Source organism: Myotis davidii, unplaced genomic scaffold, assembly GCF_000327345.1.
Source record: "Myotis davidii unplaced genomic scaffold, ASM32734v1 scaffold923, whole genome shotgun sequence".
Classification (NCBI taxonomy): Eukaryota; Metazoa; Chordata; class Mammalia; order Chiroptera; family Vespertilionidae; genus Myotis; species Myotis davidii.
Window position 1 is genome coordinate 801355 of NW_006293789.1, and position 23730 is coordinate 825084.

General features: G+C 46.1%; 1 protein-coding gene across 2 annotated transcripts in view; it reads right to left on the reverse strand.

The window, feature by feature from the left end:
- MGAT5 (mannosyl (alpha-1,6-)-glycoprotein beta-1,6-N-acetyl-glucosaminyltransferase) overlaps positions 1 to 23730 on the reverse strand; it is a 333468-nt gene that overhangs the window by 283901 nt on the left and 25837 nt on the right. The window contains exon 1 of one of the 2 annotated variants that reach the window (XM_006767746.2): positions 1517 to 1532. The exons of the other annotated variant lie outside the window; for it this stretch is intronic. The gene's annotated coding sequence lies outside the window, so the exon portion shown is untranslated. Of the gene's footprint in view, positions 1 to 1516; positions 1533 to 23730 lie in introns of those variants that run through there. 2 annotated transcript variants of the gene reach the window in all.

Sequence of the window (23730 nt, forward strand, 5' to 3'; positions counted from 1 at the left end):
TTTTGATTGTGTAAGAAGATCGATGCCTTCCTAAGCCCTGTGTTGTTCAAGGGTCAACTATAATTAGGTCCCAACAACTTAACAGTAGTAGATAAGTGGTGTCTGGCAGATTGAGCTGGGTTTTTTCAAAATGTTATATCCCATGGCACCCCTGTGACTTTCTGTGGCACCCCGGGGCACCTCAACACACAGTTTGGAATCCACAGAACAACACTTCCCTGTCTTCCTGCTTTTGCTGAAGAAAAGGCATCTGGGTGCAGTAATCACACTGTCTGTTCCTTCCAGTGCTTGAGTCCCTGGGCTGGAAAGGACAAAAATCTGCTCACAACTGCCTTTGGCCATTAATGAAGTCTTAGCCCCGGAGCCCGCACTGCAGGCTTTTCCGCCCAGTCACCTGCCATCCCACCCCACATTAACCAAGCATTGCAGAGCAAATCCCTGGTCCTTTGGCTCCTCACACTTCACCTTCTGTACACACTTCTCTCCCTGTTCTTCATCCATTTCCTGCTCCAGATCCTGGGTGACTTAGTTCTGCCTTCAGTTCCGATCCAACCCACAGACTTGGTTCACTCCTTCCTCTGGGTTCACAGCCCACTCTGCACACACACTTCTCTGGCCTTACTCCAGTTCTCTCGTTCTTGGCCACCTTTGTGTCCATCTCCCCACCGCTGGGGTTATGAACTTAGGCAAGGCAAGTCTTATCTTGGTGGCTTCCTCAGACTACGCATGGTAAACAGTATCGTCTTTCCTAAGTTCTAATTAATAAAGAATGGAACAAGAGGATAAATGACGGCTTAAGGGGTCACAAGGAAGATTATCAGTTGAGCAAAATAATGGATGTGGTACACTGACTACATTAATGGCCCCAATTAATGGTCTCCCTGTGTCCACAGCCCTTGCAATGAGACTGTAGCAACTCCCATCAAGAACCACTCTTTTTACCCTTGAATCCAGCTTGGTCGCACACCTTGCTTTGTCTGATAAAATGCAGCAGAAGTCACAGTATGTCAGTTCTGAACCTAGGCCTCAAAAGGCATTCACTGCATGCTTCTGCTTACCCTCTGAGAGCCACATAAATAACCTGGAATAGCCTGCTGGGTGAGGGCAGACCCTGTAGAAGGAAGCCCAGCTATCACCATCTAAGACCAAGCTCAGCCAGCCAACATACCACACACGTGAGAAGGCTCACTAAGACCAGCAGACTAACCCCAGGTCACACAAGTGAACCCATTTGAGATCCAAAGAACCACCCAACTGACCTGCAGAGCCATGAACACCAATAAAAACTTGCTGTGTCATGCCACTAAGTACTGAGGTAGCTTGTCATGTGGCATTAGCTGATGGTGAATGAATTTATGGAGGTGAAGTCCCTGGAAGTCAGGGGCTGTGGGATTTGTCCTGCACCATATTGAGAACCGCAGATCTTCAGCACACTGTGCCCACCTGCTAGGAGGTATACGGTGATCTGTGAAAAGGGATTTGAACAGAGTATTTTTGAATTTTACAAGGGACTTACTTGCAGTTAGTGTGGATTTACCCTCATCTCTAACACCACTGCTGTGCTTTTTCATTAACTTCTGGAGGAGGAAAGAAAGTGTAAGAGTAGGACCAGGAACCTACTTCCTACTATACTCCCAAGGTAGCCAATAGTAATAGTAACGAAGGTATTTATTGATGCCTATCTTCTCCACCTTCTTTGCCCATCACCTGCTTGTGAACTAGCTCTCAATGAATCTAAAGGGCAATTTCTGGTGATGACGTCAAATCCTTCTGGAAAAGGGCAAGGCACTTTACAAAGTTTTAATTCGTATTTTTCCCCTTTGACTCTTCATGTTTTTCTGCTTCAGTCAACAAAAACCTAGTTTTGTGTTCAGCACTGAAGATACAAAGACATGGCTGGTGCCTTAGGGAACTCAGCCTGGTGGAGCTAAAGGGCCCTCTTCTCAGCAAGAAGCTAGATAAGAGCCAGCCTTATCTATCTTATTCTTTTACTGTAACAGTCAGAAGCCCAGAGCAGGTGGTGAGCCCCAGGCTTGCTTCTAAAAGGAGAAAGTCCTAGTAACCAAACCTGCTTTGCTTGTCTGTGGCAGTGGTATTGTGGGAAGGCCCTAATCGCAACACTATTTCTTCAAAAGAGAACTTTCAGGAATGTCCTTGCTGAGGATAACTGCTGCCCTGGTGGCCAATGCAGTGTGTTCCTTGATGTCTTCAGCTGCCCACCTACTTTCCCCTACAATCTCCCAGGCAACTAGTCCAGCAAATTATCAATCCCTGTAAGCCTTGGCCTCACATATTCAAAATGCAGAATCCAATGAGACTGAATGAGACAATACGACATGGAAGTCTGAAGGCTAAGCACAGACCCAGGCACGTGTCCGTGCTCAAAAAGACTTATTTCCTTCCTTTCAGTGACAAAAAATATACTTACTTCACCACACACACACACACACACACACACACACAACACACACATACACACACACATACACACACACACACACTCCTTCAGGCCACCCTCATCCCCTCCTGCCCAATATAATGTCATATTTGTAATAACACTAAGAGCATCAAGTCCTGATAGTCCTTTCCCAAAACACATGTATGTTTAACTTCCACCCACCATGCTGTGTACAACCAACCAGAGATACGGCCAACCTGGGGGGACTTTTCTCCTCCAAACTCTTTACACAATCCACAGGGTAACTAATAAGAAAACAAGTCATCTGAGTCCTGGAAAACAGCATCCCAACATCCTATTGAAGTCAGTCCTTTGCCAAGCCCTTAGAGACTTCTTTTTCCAGCAAAAGCATCCCTATGCCAAGCAAGGCTCCTGCCATGCACAGACGAGGGCTCCAATCTATTCTGGGGCCTCACCTGGAACACAGGGATCTGATCACAGGACTCCAGCTCCAGCTCCAGGGCCCTCACACCCCCTCATTCACCTGAGATGGTTCCCAGATGAAGCACAGTAATGTGCTGGGGGGTGGGAGCGGCCAGGGAGAGGTCAATGGGGAAAAAAGAAAACATATGAAATTTTTAAATAAAAATGAGTAATAATAAATTAAAAACCTTTTTAAAAAAGACTTCAACTCTTTTCTTAATTACAATTTCACATTACTACATAGTTGGCATTTAGTAAATATTTAAGTTGATTTGTCTGTTTGGCAAAAGATATTTACCCAGCACCGCTAGCCAGGCACTATACTTCATGTTGGGCAAAGGGTAGCAAAAAAAGTGTAGAGACTTTGGGTGGTGGGCACACAGTGCTACATATAGATGTATCATAGACGTGTACTTGAAACCTATATAATTTTATTAACCAATATCACCCCAATACATTTAATTTTTTAAAAATTGCATATATTTAATGTGTACAGCTCAATGTTTTGACATGTTTAATGTGAAAAGAATGCAATTAAACTATATACATAAGGTGTAGAGAAAAATAAAAGACAAGAAATGGCAAAAGTAACCGCATAAATAACATCAAATCTGTCTTCATTAATTACCTTCCTATGCTGGGTGTGAACGCTCAGGAAAATAGCTGAGGAATGGATCATGCCCGCTTACATAAGAACTGGGTCTCTCCGGCACACTTCACCCACTAGCCCCATTTCCTAGTCAAGCTTTAATTTTCCTTCCACATCTTCAGGGTAAATTCTTTAGGTCATAAAATTGCCTCAAATGAGAGAAAAACCTGAATGGACTCCATGCTAAAAAGTAACACTACAGTTTCAACTTTGGCTTGAAAGTGGTTCTGAGCTACTTCTTCCTTTTTCTTTGCAATCCCTCTATCCTGATGACATAATGGACTGCCACAGGGAGACATCCCACTCAAACTTAAACATCGAGTTTGGCTCACAGAACCTCGATGTGAACAAGCTTCTGACTTACCCATCTCTCACCTGTCAACTCCCCCACACAGAACTATAAATGTCCAGGTTTGCTGCTAATAAACTCAGCCAGACCAAATTAAGCGGGCTTTATTGGACCTTGTTCCTTTTTTTCTGCTGATCTCCCTGCAACAAACCAAACATATGGTGAGAGCAGAATGCTATTTAGTGTAAGACACCAACTCCACACGCTTCTCTCTTGGAGAACAGCTCAACTATGAGGGCGTCTGTTCAAACGCATCAGCCTCTTTGAAAACTTGAATAATGCCTTTCCAAGGTCACCGTCTAAAAGCAGTGACTATTGCAAAGTCCATGATAAGCACAGCAAAAACACACAACCCAGGCCTTCAGAATCACACACACAGGGTGAGATTAAAACTACAACATAATAGCATTACACACCCACCCAAAGCACCACAGTGAAAAAGACAGGAAAACTAGGTGTACTGAGGATGGAGGGTGGGAGGCCTCATACACTGCTGGTGAAAGTACGACCACCCAGAAAAATGGGCAGTTATCTCATAAAGCTGAACACACCCAGGCCCTACTGAGACAACCTAGTAAGCAAGGACAAGCTAAAGAGGGAATCTGAGACAGACAGTTAAAGGCCAAGCAGTTTACAGCCATTTAGTAAATAGTAAAATCCTATCTTCCCTAAACCAAGAACACTTGAAAGTAAATGGTTTGCACTTCTCCCCAGAGGGTAAATAGCTTAAATCATCCTCCTCAGGGAGACAGATAGCAAAAATCCAATTAGTGCCATTTGCCAACCACACCCAAGAACCTATGAAGTTAAGGAAATAAATCTCATTTTGGCTCATCACCATAAAACTGATGAATATTCTATTGAGATCCTCCCCAAGACCTCCCTAAACTCCCAGCCTTTAAAATCCTCAAAACGAAGGTCCCAGCTTGCAGATCCCAGGGTACGTGCTCTCCCTGCTAGGAGCATGCCCATGTCTTTCCCTTCTCCATGACCCTTTTCTCTGACTTTCCAGTGAGCTAACAGCAGCCCTGCTTTACGTCATTGCTTTCCTGTAACATTTCTAAAGAGCCAAAGCAGCCCTGCCTAAGCTCTCCTTGTTGCTTCTTCTATCCTAAGCCCTTCCTTGTGTCACTGTTCCCAGCTTTAATAAACATAACCTCAAAATCATGTGGACTTGTGTTGTGAATTCTTTCCCGCATGAAGTCAAGAACCCATACACTACAGGCCGGCCCAAGGCAGACCCACACGCAGGGCCAGGTCCCCTTTCTGGTAACAGTTGAAAACACAGTGATTTTCAACTGGTGTGCCGAAGAATTCTTAAAACATGCAATACTTACCTGATTATTCAGTCAGGGGCACTGACCTCTTTTCCCTTAGATGTTTAAATTTAAAAAATTACAGCAGCCAACGCAACCACAGCTATCTGGTATGAATGAATCAAAATTATACCTATTTTTTGGTCAGATCCACAGAAAAAATATATATATATATGTATTTATAAACATATTTATTGATTTTTTTTACAGAGAGGAAGGGAGAGGGATAGAAAGTTAGAAACATTGATGAGAGAGAAACATCGATCAGCTGCCTCCTGCACACCCCCTATTGGGGATGTGCCCGCAACCAAGGTACATGCCCTTGACCGGAATCGAACCTGGGACCCTTGAGTCCGCAGGCCAACACTCTATCCACTGAGCCAAACAGGTTAGGGCAGAAAATATATTTCTGATGTGCCACAGAATTTTAGTAGTTTATGAGACGAAAAAGGTTGAAAATCGCTGGTCTACAACTATACACACAACATGGATGAATTTCACAAGCATAATACTGGTCCAAAGAAGCAAAACACAAAATAGTACACACTGCGTGAATTCATGTGCATGGAATACACAGAAGCAGGCCAAGTGCTCTGTGCTGTTGCAGGTTAGGACCAGTGATGGGTGGGATGGGCAGCGAGCAGAAGGGAGCACGAGGGGCTCCTGAGGGCTGGTAGCATTCTGCCTGCTCTCGGTGGGGGAGCGGGGGGGAGGAGCGGGGAGGAGAAGGGGGGAGCAGATGAGTGTGTGCACTTTGATAAGTACATTATAGATAAGTAAAAAGTTAAAATCAAGGGTACAGATTTCCTTGTTAAGTCACTACTTGCCTCAGTAACTCTCTTATAAAAATGCTGGTTGGCTGGAAGACGGATAGAAGGTTCTTGAGGATGCCTACTCTTAGGCACTAGCTTGTTGGATGCCTGGGGCACATTCTTTCACCCGTGTGCCTAACTTACCTCACTAAGAAGACTGGATGTAATGTTGCCTCAGGCTTCCTCAACTCTAATCTTGAAGATACTAAGATCCTCCTTCTCATTCCTTCCCCCATTCTTGGCCTCCATACATGGGTCAGAATCACAGGAGGAAGTTGTCCAGGATCGGGTATAAGGCCCAGCTGGGCCCTGAGAGGGCACCTGACCGTGACCTCTTCATCTTTCATTGCAGGATGTAAAAGGAGATACACCCAGTATCACTAACTGGATGTGTGTAACATTTCCAAAGCCAGCCCACTGGCTGATGAGACAAAACAGCACCTACAACCTGGGCCACCTATTGACTCACATGTAATGTCAGCCCAACAGTCCCATTTGCTGTCAGCCCGTCACTTGGCTGCCTTTCTTTCCTTTAGGAAAATGAGGTAAGGGGTATGCAAAGTGATACATTTACCCAAGTCAGCAGCAGCAGTCTAGAAATAAAAGGCAAATATTTGAAAGACCTGTCCAGACAGGGCTCTTCCAAAAAGCAAACCAGTATCTCAATGTCAAGGAGAAGACGAGTCAAACATTGTACAGTGCTCATGCATCAACTTCAGCAAGTCAGCATTCTACGTCCAGGGGAGCTCAGTGTTCAGGCTGGCTCCTTTACCACCATCACTCAAGAGCCTGCAAGTCTCAAGGTCTCACTGACATCTCCCAGCTCCCTGGGAAACAAAAGCTTGATACAACTGACTAACAAAAGGAGCACTTCCGGAGAAGATAGTGGAACAGAGGGGAACAGCCCTTGAGCAACAGGGACCAAGTCTTCTCGCAATTTTCCGTGTAAAACTAGATTACTGATTTTTTTAAATATATTTTATTTATTTTTTACAGAGAGGAAGGGAGAGGGATAGAGAGTTAGAAACATCAATGAGAGAGAAACATCGATCAGTTACCTCCTGCACACCTACCCCTGAGGATAAACCCGCAACCAAGGTACATGACCGGAATCGAACCTGGGACCCTTCAGTCCGCAGGCTGACGCTCTATCCACTGAGCCAAGCCGGTTAGGGCGAGATCCTTGATTTTTGAGGAGGTTGAAGAGGCTCCAAATTTCCAAAGAACTCTGATTTTACATTCTCCCAAAGCTGGGCAAGAAGAGGCCCAGGACTCCCATCAATCACTTTAAGGTGTTTGCATGCTGTAAAAAGAAGCCAATCCCATACACAACTCCTCTGACCCCAACAAGGAAGTGAGAGAAAGAGGAAGACAAGTGACTGCAGGCAGCCCGGGGGAGCAGGACAGGTCTTGGTCTCTCCCTGCACAGGGTCCCCTTCATGCTGGTGGCACCCAGACCAGCCAACCCTGCTCTCAGGACACTATGAAGAGCTGACACTGCACACAAGAGGGCCTTCCTTAATGAGTCTCTTTGTTATTTAATTATTTTTATTTTCCCCAGAATCTGAGAGCAAGCTGGTTTTTTTAAAACAAATAATATGGTATAAAAATAATTTTTTTAAAAAGCCCAGCCAAGAAAGGTAAATAGATAGAATTATGTTTATTAAATTTGTACTTCCCTTGGATATTGAATTTCGTGGCTCTGGTGAAGGCTCTGTCTCCTTAGACATTTCATGTAAACGTAATGTAAATTCTTCTTTGGCTTTTATCCACAGATGGGATACAGATGAAGGCTTTTGGTGTATATACATACCTGTTATTTATATTGCAAATACTAGTGTAAGTAAAGACATCCTTTTGCTTGCTAGGAATAAAGGCATGTCCACTCCCTGGTTGACAGGTGTTCTACGTGAAATGTTCCTAAATAGCTAACCAATTCCCTCTTAGCTAACAGAAGTCTGGCTGATAAGGACTTGATCACCAAAGACTATCGCCCTTGGCACAGAGCCTTTGGGGAGGTCGGCATGATCTCATATAATTTTTTCTGAGTGTGGTGCTGTGCTGGCACTGTGGGACACAATGTTCAGACACACTCATTTTATTCTAACAGTTAAGTTTATCTTAACATGCATAAGCACACCAAATCCCTAAGTCTGAATATGTTGTTAAGTAGTTTAAGATCAAATTAAAATAAATGAGTTGACAGAATAAATTAGGGGACAAGTATGTTTCGTAACTAGTACAGGTGGTAACATGATATGGTAAAAACTATGCCTGAAGTTTCAAAAACACTGGTCCACTTAAAGAAAAGAAAAAGTTCAGCCAAAATTCAGAAAGCTCTGGTTCTAAAGGCTGACTTCCTTCACCTATCTTCCCCTGGCAGGCCTCCCTGGAATGACGGCCACAAAGCTGACAGGGTTAGAACGGTGTGGCAAATGTGATCTTTTGGAAATAGAATACAAGGTCTTTCCACCTTCAGTTAAGGTGTGGCCACTGTGCAGCTGAGACTAGTGAGCCTTTATTAAGTTTTGACACACAAACCAGTAAGGCAACAGAGCTAAAGCAAATCCCTCTCCTTGACACTCCTCCCGAACCCCTCCCACAAGCTGTGGAAAGTCATTTTCTAAGCCTGCAGGCGCCGCCCGCCTGAGGTGTTCTTGGGAGTAGGCAGAAGACAGCAGATGATAGAGTACAGACAATATATGTTATGTAGCCAGTGCCAATCTCAATGACAACTGTGCACAAGATTCCCAAGAAGGCAGGGCTTTCCAAGGTCACGATTCACCTCTAGGCTCTTAAAATTGCATCTGGGTCAACAGATGCAAATGCTCAGTATCTCTGGTAAGCAACTGTCTTTTTTTAACCCGTTAGTGTCATCACAGGGTTTGCTGTGTGCCTTGCAAAAAAGAGCTTGCTCTGGAGGCTGAAACAGGAAAGTGCTGGCTCATGTTGTGGGAAGAGGGTAGCCATGGCAAGTTCAGCTTCCCAGCAAGACCTATTTCTTCACCTTATACACTATTCTTTAAAAACTACCCCCTGTGGTAGACCTCCAAAAATGTCCCTGGTCCAACTCCCCAGAACCTGTGATATGTTGTCTTACATAGCAAAAGGGAATTAAAGTTGCCCATGGAATTAAGTGGCTAATCAGATGATTTCACGATTAGATTCCACCAGATTATCCAGATGGGTCCAATGTAATTACAAGGGTCCTTACATGTGAACGATGGAGGCCCAAGAATCAATGTCTAAAAAAAGTGTCAAGAAAGACTGGCTTTGAAGATAAAAGGGGCATGAAGTAAGGAATGCAGTAGCTCCTAGAAGCTGGAAGAGGCAAACTGACCTTCTCCCTTAGAACCTCCAGGGGGGAAAAACAAATAGAAAACAGAGCCCAGGGAGGATCTGTCTTAGTTCCTCCTTGCTGCTGTGACAAATGACCACAAACTCAGTGGCTGAAAACAATAGAAATTTACTCTTTCACAGTTCTATCGTTCCTCAGGGCTGTGCTGCCACTAGCGGACCTAGGGGACCATCCCTTCCTGGCTCTTTCAGCTTCTGGTGGCTGCAACCCCTGCTTGGCTGGTGGCTCCATCACGCCCATCTCAGCCTTGGTGGTCACACTGTCTTCTCCTCTCTGTCTCTGTCGTCATCCACGGCCTCTCTGTTATAAGGACACTTGTGATGGCCTTTAGGGTCCATCTTGATAATCCAGGATAGTCTCCCCACCTCAAAATGCTTCGTTTACTCAGAGCTGCCAAATATTGCCATGTGAGGTCATAGTTACAGGGTTTAGAAGGGCATTACTCGGCCTATTATAGACTCTCTTCAGACTCTGACCTCTAGAACTGGAGATGATAAATCTGTCTTGTTTTAAGACACCATTATGGTAATTTGTTACACCGCCAATAGGAAACTAATACAGCCCCTATCTCCCAACGTGTGCTGCAGATTAGAAAGCCTGGGTCAGAGGGAGGAGCTGGCCCATCCTGTCTATTCACATCCACACCCACAGGATCCTCTGTATTTAAAAATGATACCTCTCTTCCCCCAGGAGATGTGAAAGATGCCAAGATTCAGCAGTGAGTGGCCAGTAGAAGTTTCAGAAATGACCCTTCTCTCTTTCCTCTCACCTATCACAAGCTTCTAAAATAAACTTTGTGGCCATTCGTGATGCAAAACTTAGGGGGGAGAAAGAACTGACATTCATTTCAGACAATTTCACTTAATAATGAGTACACTCCATCCACAAATGTCAAAGGGCTTTGCTCACAAAGCCAGTAATCCCTAACGCAAACATAAGACAATGTAATATTCTAAAGGGCCTTATTGCTCAAATAGGAACAGCCTTCCTAGAATTCAAGGGGAAGAACATCACACTTTTATTTATTTTTTAATATTTGTATTGATTTCAGAGAGGGAGGGAGGAGAGATAGAAACCTCAATGACGAGAAGGAATTATTGGTTGGCTGCCTCCTGCACGCCACACACTGGAGGATCGAGCCCACAACCCAGGCGTGTACCCTGACTGGGAATCAAACCGTGACCTCCTGGTTTATAGGTCGATGCTCAACCACTGAGCCATCACACTTTTAAGCAGCTCTAGTCACTGGTTCTTTCTCAGCGAGGCCATGAAGCTGGTTTTCTGTCCTCTCTGGAGGGATTTCTATTTATAGAACTGCTCCTTTTCACTGGCCTGCCTTCAGGACACTGCAACAACTCCCCAAAGGACTGCTCTACTGGACTCCCCAGGTTGGGACACCCCCTAGACCTGTCCTTGGCCCTTTTCTCTCTGTATTCTCTTTTTTAGTGAGTGCACCCTGGCCCATGATCTCAAAATCATACATCCAGCCTTGAACCCTCACCTGAGCAAATACCACAGTGCTGGCTCAGTCACCCACTGGAATGTTGAGGACGTGTCCCCAAATTAGCAGCCAAAGCAGAGCATGCATGGGCTCGTGACCCGCACTGCCACCCAGCCAGGGCTCACACAAAACCCACAGCTCTCACATGCACATTCTCTCCATGCCCTCCCATCTTCCATATTTAAACCATCAATAAGTCTATAAGCTCTGCCTCCAATATCTACCCCAAATATGATTACATGTCACCATCCCCACTCTGTCCCAATCCAAAGTCCCCTCAGATGCTGCGAATCAGTTCCCAGCTCCTGCTCACCTTCACCTCCAACCAGCCTTCACCCTCCACAGGGCAGCTGGTTGCCTTTTTAAAGTAAAATCAGATGTCTCTCCCAGGGGCTTCCAGCTATAGTCAAACTCCACACTTGACCATATAGTCAAACTCCACACTTAACTGACCACTTGCCCCTCAAACTTTCATCCTTTCTCTTCCTTATTAGTGTGAACCTGAGAAGGAACATACCCAGTGTTAGGAGCCCCTTGTGGTTAACTGGCCTCAAATTCATAACGAGTGTCTAGCACAGGGGTGGGCAAACTTTTTGACTCGAGGACCACAATGGGTTCTTAAACTGGACCGGAGGGCCAGAACAAAAGCATGGATGGAGTGTTTGTGTGAACTAATATAAATTCAAAGTAAACATCATTACATAAAAGGGTACGGTCTCTTTTTTTAATAGTTTTATTCATTTCAAACGGGCCGGATCCGGCCCGCGGGCTGTAGTTTGCTCACGGCTGGTCTAGCACCACTGGTGGAAGAGGCCTCTCAGGCACACTGCATGCTACATTTCAGGGAAAAGCCAGAGACTGGGCTTCCCCCTGCACGGCCTTCCAGCCATCTGAGTGGACCTGATAGAGGAGTTCCTGGAATCCTATTTCCAACCAGCTGGGATGGTGCCTGGACACCAGGGCCACAGAACCCCCCATTATTATCTTGCTGCTCACATACTATCACTGTGTACTATCCAACTCCCACCAATGGAAAATAAGTATGTGTTTCTCCATTTTGCTTTTTATCCAATCCTAGAGCTTTCCCAGCTTTGCTTTATCCCTCCTCCTTTATCTACCACCAATGGATTTCGTACAAGTCTCCTTACATCTGATTGTAATGTGTAAAATAAGCTGCAAAACTGCCATTCGCTGGAGCATTTTCTCAATCCACTGAGATTTTGCTTCCAAGCACATCCTCAAAATTTTGGCTCAAATAAGCTCTTATAAAACCTTTCTACAGGCTGGATATTCTCATTGACAAAAAGAAAAGACATCAAGATCTCCATTCTGGGGGTCCTATGCTTCGCTCTCGCGCCCTCTCCCCCACCATTCTCTACCAACCAGCTGGCTCCCTAATCTCCATCTGTCCTGCTTCTGCTCCTTCACAGAGCTCTGGCTGGCCAAGGCTCTTGCTTAACCCCGGGGCATCACACCACTTGCTAATGACCACATTTTCTTTTAAGTGTCTCACTGGCCTGGAAAGAAGACAGCACAGTAAAAACAAGGGCACTCAGGCAGAAATTAGGCTTCCTAGCGTGGAGATGAAGAAATCCTTCCAACAACAGGAAGACCAAGTGCATCTCCTTTAAAAGATGAGTACTGACCCAAGACCCTCTCGAAGGGTGGGAGGATGTCAAGCACAACAGATGGAGGAAATCTCAAGGACACGTGAAATGAGTGCTGGCATGAATGAAAATGGAGCTTAGGAGGGAAGAGAATCTCATGTCAACAACATGATTACATGATTGATTACGAGAAATTAAGTGGTGACAGGACATGTTGATCCTTTAACTGCCTGTACCAGGGCTGGCTCTTAGAATGCTTCCTCTTGGCCTGCATATAGCCCATTGTGTGCCAGGTGGTGAATGTGCTAGGGGGCGTTACTCATACTAGAACTAGTGCCCGCAATCTATTCAGGTGAAAGATAATGTTATGCTCAGAAAGGTGCAGGCTGACTGATCCATGAAGCATGGCACACAGAGGGAGAGCCGAGGGCTCAGGAACCCTTTAGGGGCCATGAAAATGCTTTCATTCTTTTAAAATCAGAAGGAAAAAAGGAATATGACCCACCCCAGACACAGTCAGAAAATATAATTTTCATTATTTTCTATAGAGGAAGGGGTCTACTAACCCCAAGTGCCTGGGGCCCATGGACACAAGCAGCGAAGAGCAGACAGAGTCCAGGTCAGCCCCTGCCCTTCTCCAGAGCACCACCAGCCTCTCATGAGTTCACCCATCATGAAACCATGGTATCTCTAGAGTTTTGGAATGCCTCCAGCACCAGACATTTTTGAAAACACATTTTTTTAAAATGCTGGAATCATGAAGCCAGAAATGTCCCTAAGAGGACCCAAAATCTGATTACTGCTCCCGGGCATGATCCTTAGCTCACTTGTTAGACCAACTGTTCTGAGCAAATGTTAACTTAAGAGGCTCTGGGTGCTCCCTATTTCCAGAACACCCCATGGAGAGATGAAGAGCGCTCAAAGTGAATAAAGACTGAGTTTCAAGTAGTGTATCTCAATGGTGGCCCCTGGACCCACTAACTGCATTGGAAGGACCTGGGATGCCCGTTAAAAATGCAAATTCCAGCCGAAACTGGTTTGACTCAGTGGATAGAGCGTCGGCCTTCGGACTGAAAGGTCCCAGGTTCAATTCCGGTCAAGGGCATGTACCTGGGTTGCGGGCACATCCCCAGTGGGAGGTGTGCAGGAGGCAGCTGATCGATGCTTCTCTTTCATCGATGTTTCTAACTATCTCTCTCCCTTCCTCTCTGTAAAAAATCAATAAAATATATTTTTAAAAAAATAAAAATAAAAAAATGCAAATTCCAGCCCAGCCAGCGTGACTCAATGGTTAAGCATCAACCTATGAACCAGGAGATAACTGTTTGATACTGTTTGCTTCCCAGTCAAGGCACATGCCACAGTTGGGTTGTGGGCTCGATCCCCAGTGTGGGGCATGCAGGAGGCAGCTGATCAATGATTCGCTCTCATCATTGATGTTTCTATCTTTCTCCCCATCTCTCAACCTCTCTGAAATCAGTAAAAATCCTATATAATAAAAGCCTAATATGCTGCGTCTTTTCATCCAGTCGGCCGTTCAACCAATCAAAGCGTAATATGCTAATAATACGCTAAGGCCACTCAACCGCTTGCTATGACGTGCACTGACCACCAGGGTCAAATGCTCTGACTGGTAGATTAGCTTGCTGCTGGGGTCCAGCCAATCAGGACTAAGTGAGATGGCCAGACATGCCCTGGAGGCCTCCCACAGTCCCTCTCTGGCTGGCCAACATCCCGCATCCCTCCTGGGCCCTGATTGTGCATCGGTGGGGTCCCTCGCCCTGGCCTGCTCCCTCTCTCAATCCAGGACCCCGCGGGGGTGGTCGGAGAGCTGGTTTCAGCCCGATTCTGCAGGCCAGGCTGAGGGAACCCACTGGTGCACAAATCCATGCTCCAGGTCTCTAGTATATATATTTTTTTAATACGAATTCCAGAGCCCAGAAATCCCTCTGAGCTGCAGTGCTGGAGCTGGAATCTGCCTTCTAAGCACACCCAGGGAGTCTGACCTGCAATGTGATTAGGACCCACTAGTCAGGACCACAGGAGAGGGCAAACTGCTTTTCAAATAGTTTTAAAATATTATGAATTTTCCCAGAATGTACCTATCATATACAACGAGCCAAGAAAATACTTTGTTTTGTTCTGAACTTTTACCCCAAGGAATTAATTCTTTTTTAAACTGTATCACTGATGACAAAGTTACTTCTGGATGATGAGTCACCAATCAACTTTGTGTTTAGAGTTGTGGCATGTGTAGGTGATTTTACCAACAGACACAGGGATCTAGGTGACTACTTCATTTTGTCCTCTCAGTACGGTAGGGCCCAAGCAAGCATTGAAATATCTGTCTGATCATGCATTCTTTTAATTTCTCTTTACATTAATTAGGAAACTGAATTATTTTTGTTCTGGTTTTTGAAACTGTATATGCTGGCAGTTATGTTATCTACAACTTGCATTCAGGATGCAGAGAACATTATAAAATAACTAGAGGTGCCGGTTTATCATAAACCAGCAGTCGGACATCCCTCTCACAATCCAGGATTGCTGGCTCCCAACCGCCTGCCTGCCAGCCTGATCACCCCCTAACCACTCCCCTGCTGGCCTGATTGATGCCTAACTGCTCCCGTGCTGGCCCGATTGCCCCCAAGTGACCTTCCCTGCAGGCCTGTTCACCCCCAACTGCCCTCCCCTGCTGGCCATCTTGTGGTGGCCATCTTGTGATGACATAGGGGTGGCCATTTTGTGACCACATGGGGCAGCCATTGGGTGCGAGGGCATGGCAGTCAATTTGCATATTACCTCTTTATTATACAGGATTGCTATAAAAGAAGGCAGTGGGCCTTACAGGATTAAATTTGAGTACAAAAGATCCCTAGTAAGAAAAACTCTGAAATTTTGCTAATCTTATAAGTATGGGGGAGTCCCTAACACCCCATGGTTTCCCACCTACCCACTCCAAACAGAAAAGGGGGAAATAAAAGTGAGCTGGGCTCTAGAGGCTGGCAACCAGAGGCACTCCTATCCAGGTGGGTGCTGAGTCCTGGGCCAGCTATAAGGCAGAGGCAGAACAAGAGAACCATAAACCTAAAAGGCTGGCTAGTGGTTACTGGAGCAGGAAGCAGGGGTGGCAGAGAAAAGGAACATAGAGGGGAGTTACTAGCAAGTCCAAGCTCAGGTTAGTTTCAAAGATACTTGAGGAGGAGGAGGAGGAGGAAGAGGAGGAGGAGGAGGAGGAGGAGAGGAGAATGTTATGAAACCAGTTGCATGTATTCATTAGGACCAATCAACTATTGTATTAATAATCATAGAAGGCAAATAATTAACTTAGCAACCACAGCAAACCTAGGCAGCTATACAAGCATGGAGCACTTTGTTTATTTATTTATTTTATTGATTTTTTTATAGAGAGGAAGGGAAAGGGAGAGGGATAGAAAGTTTGAAACACTGATGAGAGGAACATCGATCAACTGCCTCCTGCACACTTCCCACTAGGGATGTGCCCGCAACCAAGGTACATGCCCTTGACTGGAATCGAACCTGGGACCCTTCAGTCCGCAGGCCGACGCTCCATCCACTGAGCCAAACGGGTTAGGGCGTGCATGGAGCACTTTAAGCTTGAGTGGTAATTAGCTGCCCTGGAAGGACGGACAATCACTGTTCTCATATTAATGAAGAAAGAAGCAGCAGGCACTTGGTATGGGGAGCATGGCCTCCTGAGCCGTGTGTCAGGCAGATAAAGCCGCTAACGCCTGGCAGCCACCGAGGCCATCTCAGAAAACCATTCCGTTTCCTCATTAGCATGTGCAGCTGTTACTTCACTCACAACAACACCCCCCATGGGGGGTCTGACAAGCACAGGTCACCCTGAAGGTGGAAGGAAAAAAAGATCCAAAGTCAAATCATAAGAACTATTTCACCCTGACGGAGTTGTCCCAGGTCCAGAGCCAAGGCAGAAGATGGTGACTTCTTCCCCCAGGGGCCTCCCAAGGCCTCAAAGGGCATGCGACGTCTACTCTTCCCCCTCCCTCCCCATCATCCCATCTTTTCTCATATTTGCTGGTTCCCTAATATAAGAGATTAGGAAAAGCAGGAGGCTTTTCAAATAGAGGAGCCAGAGAAAAATAATCTGCTTCTTATGGCCAAAGTATAGAAAGGACTACATATCCCACTCCCACTCCACCAGCTCAGAGAGAAGACATCGCTTCTTTTGGCCCCTAGACTTCCCTTTACATGATTACCTAACACACTGCTGCATCTACTGGCCCACAGGCCCACCTGCCTCAACCATATCCAACAGGCCATGACAGGCCCGAGATGTCGCCCCTTCAGGAAAAGGCACCAGGAGTGAGCAGGTCTATAATGAAGGCGGTTGAACAAATAAACACAACAGAGAAGCTTCTCAAACCTGAAGTGTAAATTCACTTTTTTTCACTTGTGCTTGAAATCCAAAGTAGCTTATAGAAAATCCAGGTACCATCATAGTTCCAAGACCATGGGTGTGCATTTTATTATGCTGCACAACCTATGCCCTTTAAGTCTACAAGCCCTGGGAATAACTTACAGACAGGGACAGTAAAGGAGATAGAAAACTCGAGGCAGAGCCCCTAATGTAAAGGGGCAGGGACAGGGAGGGACAGAAAGAGAGCTGAGGCACGGGAAAGAGGGCAACAATGACTCACTCTAGACATCCTTCCTTCGATTTCCCTTTCCCTCACCTCACTAGCAAGAGTCAAGAAGGGGCATTGGTTCATGGCAACACAGGACAAGACAGACAGGAAGGCAGAGGGGCCGAAATTTTCCTTCCACAACACCTCCCAGGGTAAGACCACCACAGACCACAGCTTCTGTTGCCGCAGATCGGGACCTAGACTGTGGGGGATGAATCCATTAAGGCTGGGAGGGCGGCACAGCGGGTCATTTCTAGGAAAGAAATGTCATTTATAACCTGGCCCTTGGGTCTCTAGTGTCCACATTCGAGTAGGTAACCCAGAATTTCCATATTGAGGCCACTGACATAGCCTTTCTAGGGCTGTCCTCTTTATGCCAATGACTTCCCATTACAATAAAGGGAAACTCGAAACGCCTTACTCTGGTTACATGCAGACTATCATGATCTGGCCTTCTGCTACCTCACCAGCCTCACTGCATCCCACTCTTCCCCGCCCCCAAAGATGCCAGTTTCACCCTCACCTGGGGCACAAGGTCTTTGAGAATCTTTGTGTGTTCTCTCTCCCCTGCCTGGGAAATTCATCCTTGGCTGATTCAGTTTGTCCCGATCATTTTAGGAAACACATACTCCCCTTTAACTTTCCCTTTCCTTCGTAGGCACATAACTATCTGAAATTATCATATTCATTTATTTACCACTAGAGGTCCGGTGCACAGATTCAAACACCGGTAGGGTCCCTCGGCCTGGCCTGCGGGGATTGGCCGAAACTGGCAAACCTACATCCCCCTCAAGGGATATAGTAGTGCTCACAGTGGCAGGCGACCCACTCATCCCAGCCCCACTGCACCTGCCTCCGCCACTGCTTGGTAGGCTGGCTGCCACTCCACTGCAGTCTCCGCGCCCATCTTAGGATACCAGCACGCCCATGACAGAGAAGCGGCTGTGGGCTCGTGCCCTGTCAGTCCAGATGCCAGTCCAGGTCCCGGTCCCAGTCTGGATGGGGGAGGGGCACGCAGGGGGAGTGTCCAGGGGAGAGGCTCACACGGCCACAGTGGCAATCAATAACCAGCCATGAGCCCAGTGTCTGGAGCCCTTTGTTCAGCTGAGCAGTACTCCCGCTGTGGGAGCGCACTGACCACCAGGGGGCAGCTCCTGCATTGAGTGTCTGCCCCCTGGTAGTCAGTGTGCATCATAGCTACCAGTTGACCAGTCGCTACCAGTCAACCAGTCGAGCAGTCAAAGGGTCGACCGGTTGCCTAGGCTTTTATATATAGAGACAGTATAAGCCCCATGAGAGCAGAGGATGCACCTGTTCTGCTCACCACTGCATCCTTGGAGATGAAAACAGCACCTAGTACATGGTACATGCTCGGATGGTCCTTGAATGAGTGAAAAAATGGAGAAAAGCTAATGACTAAGAGATGACACAAAGGCACTTGACCTATACCAACTTGGGAATACCTGATTACATTTAGGGGGTGAAGGACAAAGAGTAGCTAAACAGAGAAAAGAAGAAAAACTGACCAGCAGCACCACCAACTGGCAATGACCGCCATGGTCCATGAAGACCTGTGTCCCCGCAAGGCCAGCATCACTGCAGGGACCGGGGATATTTCCAGAGAGCCAATGCCCGGGACCGCCACACAGCTCTGTCTGAAGCATTTGGGCTGAAGGCCATGTTCCCTGGACAGAAAATCTGCTGAAACCCTTCAAGCACGACTGTCAGCAGTGTCCTGACCAAGGTCAGCCATCTACTTATTTCTGGAAGAATTCCTCACAGTTAGGACTTCTCAGCCTTGACTGGGGAATGGGAGAGTCAGCTAAAATAGTTCTCGTCATCCAAACAGAAGACATTGCTATCTGCAAAGGGCAATGTAATCGATTCTTCAGTTCAAAGAAGATGACCTTCATTTCAAAGAGACAGAAGGAAAACAAGTCCTTAGGTGTTCTGGAAACATACTTCCGTCAATGGCTACAAGAGTCTAGCTGTGCATGCAGCATGCAGTGTTATTTCTGTCAGGCCACTGAACACTCAAGCTCCTTGCGGGCAAGGACCTGGTCAATCCTGCCAGCTGCTCCACCTCTGCATAGAGCGCCCCGTCAGGACCCAAGCAATACTCCTCCCTCAAACACCAGCGGTACTGATGAGTACAATGGAGACAAGCCCTATGCAGAGGCATTTCCCAAACAAAGGATTTCTGGGCATCTTCCCCAAAGTTGAAGGTCCAAACAATAAGGGAAGAGAAGAAAAAGAAAAGGATTCCAGGTCAGCCCTGAGAAAAAAAAATCCCCGGTGACTACAGGACAAAACCACGGAAGGAATATTTGAGAGATCAACAAGGTGGGGAAAATTACAGAACGATGACATCAAAGAGTTGTTGGAACAGCATGCAGAACAGGGTAAAAATGCATTACGTTTTTCCAAACAGAAATTTAATGCTCCATCCCACACTGTGAATGGAAGAACGAAGTACAGGCTACTGTTTTTAGGAAAATAAAACAGAGCAAGCAAACAAAATACAGCTGCAGCCAGCAGCCAGCCCTGAGCCCGACAGGCCAAAGGTGGAACGAAGGAAGAAGTGGCTTTCAGTCAACAGCTGGTCCCACAGCTTTTCCCACTTTGCCCTGACTTCCTCCAAGTTCCAGCCCCTTTCTGCCGGATTGTGTATCATGGGATCCAAGAGCCCTGCGTCCTATCGGAAAGCACCCTGCCCTCCTCCAGGAGCAGAAGGATGGGGGCAGGGCATGCAATTAGGAACCGGAACTCAGTCCTCTTAGAACAGCGGTTATCAACCTGTGGGTCGCGTAGAAGGATGGGGACAGGGCATGCAATTAGGAACTGGAACTCAGTCCTCTTAGAACAGCGGTTCTCAACCTGTGGGTCGCGACCCCTTTGGCGGTCGAATGACCCTTTCACAGGGGTCGCCTAAAACCATCTTGCATATCAGATATTTACATTATGATTCATAACAGTAGCAACATTACAGTTATGAAGTAGCAACGAAAATAATTTTATGGTTGGGTCACAACATGAGGAACTGTATTTAAAGGGCCAGAAGGTTGAGAACCACTGTCTTAGAATGTAATCAAATTATGTGCAAAAGATTTCCCTGAGAAGCACTGGCTCAGCATAAAGACTCCAGGATGGAGTTTAATGTTTACTTGAAAATCTATCACCAGTTTTGGAAGATATGAAAGAATTTAATTTCTCTGAAATGACACACACACACAAGATTTTCTGGCGTGCTAATTTTTACCTTCTGTTAACCAAAATGTTTTAAGACAACTTAATATGCCACGAGGATACATTTTAAGGGAGTTGGGGAGCTTCGTACAAATACCATTCATCTGAAAATAAACTTTTGTCTCTTTCATACATACTGAGTGGCAGAAACAGCCCAGCGCCTAGCATTCACAAGCAAAGCTGTAACATAAATCCCTCAATGGAAGGAAATGTGGTACAGTCACCCAGAGTGAGTTGTAAGTAGTAAGAGAATGGTTACAACGTGGCGGTTCCCAAACCTGGTCCCCCATCAAGCCCACATGGAGGAGGTGTTCCACAAACTTCCATTCCTGGGCACCCCCCTGAGAATCGGCTTTGCCGGTCTGCCTGCAGGAACACACACATCTCACCTACCCCTCCTTCAGGTGATGTGGATCAAAAGGCAGGTTTGGGAGCAGCTGCTACAAGCAGCACAGCAAAGGACTATGCTCACCCACACCAACAGAACAGCAGGTGCACAAGCTTCGTTGTACTGAAATGCCCCAGAGGTCTTATTAACTCACCTCCCTGGAGGGAGCCCAGATGGCCCAAGATTCCCAACCTCACACCCGCTAGACTCCAGCACAACTCTGGGAACTCCTGCCACTTGCCTGGCAGGACTAAGACTGCCAGGTCAGAATGTGAGAAATGCCTAGAGCTGGGCGGACACGAGAGCAAGATGGGTATGTGCCCAGCAGTGCATCTGTACTGACCACGCTGGGGAGGCTCCAGGAGGGAGCCCGAGTGGCTGACAGGCTCAGAGACCCTGGAGAGGCAGACAGAGATAATAACATGTTTTATTCTTCAGCGAAAAGAACTTGGAGAGAGTGGGCTGTGGCCACCCTTCTTGGCTGGTCAGGGTTTGAAGAACCTTTCATTTCCAGTTACCAAGGATTCAGCTACGGATGACAAGGTCCAGATGAGGCTGTGTCAGGCTAGTGCTCCCCAAGCCCTTCCCCTCCTCCCACAATCAGGAGGGGAGCCCAACATCAGCATCCCTGCAGCCCGGGGCAATGCATCAAACCCTGCCCATGCACAGCTTCTGGTCATCATCCCCCATGCCTGCCTCCCATCCTCTCCCTCCTTTATCCTGGGCCATACAGCAGAGACCAACACTGCAGAAGGCAGAGTGAACAAAGTGCCATTCTAGCAGATTTTAACATAACAGAAAATACTGTGTCTCGTTGAAGTCACTATTGTTTTGGGTTTCTGTTAGAGCAGCTGCATACGCAGCCTAATACCAGGAATTTCTTTCCTACATGGAATAAGGTAAGAACTATTAATCAGAAAGCTAACCCTTCGTACTTTCCATTTTCTCCTCTGCCCAACAATACGGTAGACACCATCATCTTCAACACCAAAGGTCAATGAGTTGTGTCAGGAGGCACAACGACCTCCCTTTAATCCCAAGCCTCAGGTTTTAGGAGCTAGACCACCTGAAAATACAGGCTTTCCTCTTTCAGCCATCAATGTCCCAATCTACCTTTTGAAGGGAATTTTCTACCAATAATCACCGTGGAAATTAGTCACACTTCTGGAGCAAGTCTAGCATTACTTCCCCAATGCTATTACTTTTCCCTCTGCCTGGCCTGAAAAATCCCTCATCATAGCCAAGTTTAAATGTCAAAATGCTCCAACTCCCAAGGGTTTGGAGGACTTTTTAAAAATAGTTTGAAGTATACTGGGATATATATGCCTGCTACCCTCGAGTCTGCTCGGTTCTTGTTGGCAAGAACTGCTTGCTCTTCTTCCCATCCTGACCCCTCACCCCTAGTGTCCTCCACTGCATGCATCTCAGGATCTGGCACAGCAAAAAAGCAGCAGACATGTGGTGAGCTAATGAATGAAATCATTGAATTAACTGTGCTATCTTGTGAGTAAATGGTTTAAAATTCAAAGGTAGAGTCCATGACTTAAGGTAATATCCTTGTAAATCCAATAAACACAAATACTCTCCTTAAACTATTTCGCCTTACTTAGTCTGTTAAGATAGGAGACACCCCTTTTTAAAGGAGCTAAAGATCTTTGATGCTTACAAGCATCAACCACCATTTATTAGGAGTTGCATTTAATAGAAAAACAATTTTGCACCCAATAGAAAATCGATTAACTAGGGCACTATGAAATCTGAGCTGTCATGTTTTCGAAATGATCCTTTTGCTTTGAAAACATATCCTACATTGAATCAAAAAGAAAACACATATACATTAAACAATGTTTTAAGAAGGTCCCTTAGATACCATGCAGATGTTTTTAACCTCATGAGCTGAAGACGAAAATAAAATTATGCACACATACCTCATGCTACCTACGCACCAGAAGCAACAGCCTAAAATCTTCTCTTTACAGAGATAAGGGAAAACATCGTTCAACTACCAAAGCTAGGTCATGGGTCATAATTCCCATGCATAAAGCCAATCTAGACAAAGTCTGTGCTCAGAGAAAATTTCCACTTTTGCTAATTGCATAGAGCTTGGCACAGGGACTGAACAAATGTCCAACAAAAAGTTAAAGAACAATGTAGAGCAATGAGAAAATTCGACTATCAAAGGAGACCATGTCCAGAGTACTAAACAAGAGCCTAAGGGGAGCTGCCTTGAATAATAAACTGAGAAAAAGTTATTTTTAATTCCACGAGAATCACTGTAACCCTTTACCCTGGAATTCTACCAGAATCCAGCAAGCCATTCTTATTCTTAAAAATCACAGCATTTTAAAAGTCGAGGGGCCTTCAAGAGCATTTATTCTGGATGCCCAGATATAGTGACTGGCTTGCTGGAGAAGCTCAAGCCAGTGACAGGTATAGCAAAGCCTAGACTCCCCGGTCCTCTAAGAACTAACCCAGGGTCCTTGCCAGCTGGGAACAGAGAATAAAGGCTGCTCCGTAACACCAGCTAAACAAATAAAAACAGCCTGGGATGGAGATCCTCCAGCCCAGTCCTCTCCCCACCAACCCTAACACCCCAGTTCTCAAATACAACAGAGATTATAGACATTAAAGGGCTCTAGGCAAACTTTTCAATGGGATTCACTTAAGGCAGCAGGCACCAGGAATTAAAAAATGAATGAGGCTAAAGGAAACCCATTCCACAAGGAGCTCATTGTGAGTGACGGGAACAAAGATTACAGATATCCTAGCTAATAATAGGCAAACATGGTAATTAACTGTACCTCCGACACACTTCACATTGGCTAATCAGGGTGATATGCAAATGAACTGCCAACCAAGATGGCGGCCTGCAGCCAGGCAGCTGAAGCGAACAGGAGGCTTGCTTGCTCCAGTGATGGAGGAAGCCAAGGTTCCCCGCCTGCCGCTGCCGGCC